At 43.9% G+C, this 5,243-nt stretch overlaps 1 pseudogene; it reads right to left on the reverse strand.

Annotated features, from left to right (window-relative positions):
• Positions 1-566: 566 nt before the first annotated feature.
• Positions 567-1,775, reverse strand: LOC119923835 (annotated as a pseudogene).
• Positions 1,776-5,243: the final 3,468 nt, after the last annotated feature.

Genomic DNA, 5,243 nt, shown 5'->3' on the forward strand with positions numbered 1-5,243 from the left:
TGAAAGTGGGTGGCTATTTTGGTGATTAAAATGCTGATGCAGGGCCCACTTGAGCAGGCTTGGGCTGTTCTTACTGATTTTCCCAAGTTCAGGTCGTCCCTAAGGTTTTCCTCACTCTTTCTTCATCACAGAATGCTGGCTCTGCTGTGTCAAGTCTATCCAAATCCCAATAAAAATATCTCTTCTCCTTCATGGATAAAGACATTACTATGTCACCCTGGACACATTGATTTCACTTATTGAGTATATAATCCTGAGTGCTCTCCCATTTACCAAAATTATTGTCTTCCTTTCTATTCTTCCCTTAAGAGGATTCCAATTACCACTAGAATATACTGAAAGCAGTCTTTTAATCAATGTGTTTAATGAGAAGGAAAACTTAAACACGTATAGGAAATGACATTCATTGTTTTGACAATTCAGAAAACATTAAAACCTTCAAGTATGGTTCTTTTAGAATAGATTAAGCCACAGCGATTTAACTTAAAACATCTGAAGAACCCACTGGCTCCTTCCTTCTCCCACTGAAAAAAACAGAAACAGAATCATAATTCTAAAAAAGTGATTCACTTCTCTCCTGATGTCATTTTATGGGTCCATAAATTCCTCATGGTATTTTTCACCTCCACATTTCTCATGGTGTAGATCAAGGGGTTTAACATGAGAGTAATGAAAACATAGAATACGGCCACTGCTTTATCCATGGGGAAGGTGGAGACAGGCCTCATGAAGGTGAAGATACAGGTAACAGAGAACAGCATGACGACTGTGATGTGAGAGCCACAGTTGGAGAGGGCTTTGCGCCTTCCCTCTGAACCTTTTAGGGAGTTCAAGATGACCATGTAACAGATGGCCAACATGAGGAAACAGAGAATGCAGATCAGGCCATCATTGGCAGCCACTGATAGACCCATGACATAGGTGTTTGTGCAGGTGAGTTTCAACACAGGGTACATGTCACAGAGAAAATGATCAATAATAATAATAATAATAATAATGGCATTTGTTAAGCACTTACTATGTGCAAAGCACTGTTCTAAGCGCTAGGGGGGATACAAGGTGATCAGATTGTACCACATGGGGCTCACAGTTTTAATCTCCATTTTACAGATGAGGTAACTGAGGCCCAGAGAAGTTAAGTGGCTTGCCCAAAGTCACACAGCTGACAAGTGGCAGAGCCAAGATTAGAACCCATGACCTCTGGCTCCCAGGCCCGTTCTCTTTCCACTGAGCCAAACTGCTTCTCTAATGTCATTCATCAGTGGCATTGGGACCACAGAATGGCATCCGGAATAGGAAGAGAATCTGAATTATTGAGTGAAAGAAGCCCACTACCCAGGCTACCCTCAACAGTAGGACACACACCTGCCGGTTCATGATAATCAAATAGCGCAGGGGTTTGCAGATGGCCACATAATGATCATAGGCCATCACAATGAGAAGAATGGCTTCTGTCCCTCCAAAGAAGTGTGATACGAAGAGCTGGACCATACAGCCATCATAGGAGATGGCTTTCCTGGCAGACAGGCTGTCTACAATCATTTTGGGAGCAATGGAAGAGGATAGATGGCATCTATGAAAGATAAGTATGAGAGGAAGTAGTACATAGGGGAGCTGAGAATCTGGCTAGCCTTGATGGTTATGACCACAAGTAGGTTTCCCATAAGAGTTACCAGGTAGATGATTAGGAACAAAACAAACAAAAGTTTCTGCAACTCTAGATTCTGAGTCAGTCCCAGAAGAATGAATTCGGTCACATTGTTGGTTTTTTCCATCGATTCAGTGTTGGTGATGAACATACCGGTGAGCTTGCATGACAGAGAACTCGTTTACCTGTAAAGATAAAGATAATTGAATTTCTTTAGCACTGTCTTTTTCCATAGAACCCAAGATACCTTATTTCTAATACCTAATATTTCACTCATTCTTAAAACACCTTGGTCCCATTCGACGAAAGAAAAATCAAGTGAAGTAATTTATATCATACCGCACCTTCAGCCAAGGGTTATCAATCAATCCACAGTATTGACTGAGTGCTTCCTCTGGGCAGAGTGCTGTACTAAGTGCTTAGACATGCTGAATCCAGTATTCTATCCAGTTAGTTCAGAGCTTGTCAACCAGCATGGCTAGTACCATTGGTAATATTTCACTTGGATTTTCACCCTTTATTCACCCCTCCCTCAGCCCCACAGAACTTATGTATCTACCTGCAATTTATTTATTTATAACTGAGCTCACTGTGAGCAGGGAACATGTCTACCAACTCTGCTGTATTGTATTTTCCTAAGCACTTAGTAGAGTGCTTGAGCAGCAGTGTGACCTACTGGAAAGAGCACGGGATTGGGAGTTAGAGGTCACGGGTTCTAATCCCAGCTCTGCAATTTGTCAGCTGTGTGACCCTGGGCAAGTCACTTAAGTCCTCTGTGCCTCAATTCCCCCATCTGTAAAATGGGGTTGAAGACTGTAAGCCCCATGTGGGACAACGTGATTACCTTGCATCTACCCCAACATTTAGAACAGTGCTTGGCACAAATTAAGCGCATAACAAATACCATCTTTATCAGCATCTGTGCTCCGCACACAGTAAGTGCTCAGTAAATGTGATCGATTGACTGATGGATTTCACAGCACACTGGAGCACCTGAAAGAAGCCATTTTGCTTTACGGATGGATGGTCATAATAATAATAATAATAATAATAATAATAATAATGATAATAATAGCATTTGTAAGGCACTTACTATGTGCCAAGCACTGTTCTAAGCACTGCATCAGCTACAAGGTGATCAGGATGTCCCACACTGGGCTCTCAGTCTTAATCTCCATTTTACCAATGAAGTACTGAGGCACAGAGAAGTTAAGTGCATTGCCCAAAATAACATGGCTGAGAAGTGGCGGGGCTGGAATTAGAACCCATGACTTCTGACTCCCAAGCCCGTGCTCTTTCCACTAAACCACGAATAGGCTTACCTTTTCTTCTCCATCCAAACCACGTTAATCCAAACACTGTCCTAATCCATCTTGATCACTATAATCACCTCCTTTCTAACCTCCCTGCCTCCCATTTCTCTCCACTCTAATGCATACTTCATTCAGGAAAATCCTCTTGGAGATATGCCTTCAAAGAGGCTTTGATGGTGGGGAGAGTGATTATCTGTTGGATATGAAGAAGAAGGGCAACCGGGACAGAGGCAGAATATGGGCAAGAGGTCGGCAACGAGATAAATGAGATCAAGGTAGTGAGTAGGTTGGCACAAGAGGAGTGAAGTGTCTGGGCTGGGTTATAGTAGGGAGTAGTGAGGAAAGATAGGAGGGGGCAAGGTGATTAAGTGCTTTAAAGCTGATGATAAGGAGTTTCCTCCCCCTCCCATCCCCTTACTGTAGGGGTTCCTCAAGTGTCAGTTCTTGGTCCTCTTCTGTTCTCTATCTATACTCACTCCCTTGGTGAACTCATTCGCTCCAATGGCTTCAACTGTCATCTCTACGCTGATGACACCCAAATCTACATCTCTGCCCCTGATTTCTCTCCCTCCCTTCAGGCTCGTATCTCCTCCTGTCTTCAAGACATTTCCATCTGGTTGTCTGCCCGCCATCTAAAACTCAATATGTCCAAGACTGAACTCCTTATCTTCCCTCCCAAACCTTGCCCTCTTCCTGACTTTCCCATCACTGTTGACGGCAGTACCGTCCTTCCCGTCTCACAAGCCCGCAACCCTGGTGTCATTCTCGACTCTGCTCTCTCGTTCACCCCTCATATCCAATCCGTCACCAAAACCTGCCGGTCTCACCTCCGCAGCATCGCCAAGATCCTCCCTTTTCTCTCCATCCAAACCACTACCCTTCTCCTTCAGTCTCTCATCCTATTCCGACTGGACTACTGCATCAGCCTCCTCTCCGATCTCCCATCCTCCTGTCTCTCCCCACTTCAATCTATACTTCACGCTGCTGCCCGGATCATCTTTGTGCAGAAACGCTCTGGGCATGTTACTCCCCTCCTCAAAAATCTCCGGTGGCTACTAATCAACCTACGCATCAGGCCAAAACTCGTCACTCTCGGCTTCAAGGCTCTCCATCACCTCGTCCCCTCCTACCTCACCTCCCTTCTTTCCTTCTACAGCCAAGTCCGCACCCTCCACTCCTCTGCCGCTAACCTCCTCACTGTGCCTCGTTCTCGTCTTTCCCGCCATTGACCCTCTGGCCCACGTCCTTCCCCTGGCCTGGAATGCCCTCCCTCTGCACAACCGCCAAGATAGCGTCTTCCTCCCCTCAAAGCCCTACTGAGAGCTCACCTCCACCCGGAGGCCTTCCCAGACTGAGCCCCCTCCTTTCTCTCCCCCTCCTCCCTCTTCCCCAACCCTCTGCCTTACCTCCTTCCCCTCCCCATAGCACCTGCATAAATGTTTGTCCATATTTATTACTCTATTCATTTTACTTGTACATATTTACTATTCTATTTATTTTATTTTGTTAATATGTTTCTTTTGCTGTCTGTCTCCCCCTTATAGACTGTAAGCCCGCTGTTGGGTGGGGACCGTCCCTATATGTTGCCAACTTGTACTTTCCAAGCGCTTAGTACAATGCTCTGCACACAGTATTCACTCAATAAATACGATTGAATGAATGAATGAATGAATTCAAAGTTTTGTGGGGCTTATTGGTGGCCTAAATAAGTAGTTTTCCAATTAGCTGCCTTGATATAAGCACATGAAGGAGAAACAGACATTCATATGGACTTTACAGTCTCCAGACATGATCATCATTAGAGAAAAATACTGGTCAAAAAGTGTTAGAATAAAATTCCTTTTAATGAAATGAAAAAAGTCATTGAAGTCATGATCAGCGAGAATGGAAGAGATATATTTGTTAAATGTGTAATATTAAAGTGGATAATTTCCTATGAAGTTTGTAGTATTGTTCCCCAACCTCAGTAGCTCATTTGATAAACTACTTTAGCAAGTAGCAGGCAAGATATTCCCTCTCAGAGACATGCTACTGTATTGACAGCCACATCAGTTACTCTACTTTCCTATCCATAATTCATTCTGATCCCAGCATTTATTTTCATTATATTTGTTCAGTGGTTATCATGTGCCAGGCACTATAACAAGTGCTGGGATTGATACATGTTAATCAGGTTGGACACAGTTTATGTCCCAAAGTGGGCTCACAGTCTTTATCCCCTTTTTACAGATGAGGTAACTGAGGCACAAAGAAGTGAAGTGACTTTCCCAAGGTCACACAGC

The sequence above is a fragment of the Tachyglossus aculeatus genome, unplaced genomic scaffold (genome assembly GCF_015852505.1).
Source record: "Tachyglossus aculeatus isolate mTacAcu1 unplaced genomic scaffold, mTacAcu1.pri scaffold_292_arrow_ctg1, whole genome shotgun sequence".
Taxonomy (NCBI): Eukaryota; Metazoa; Chordata; class Mammalia; order Monotremata; family Tachyglossidae; genus Tachyglossus; species Tachyglossus aculeatus.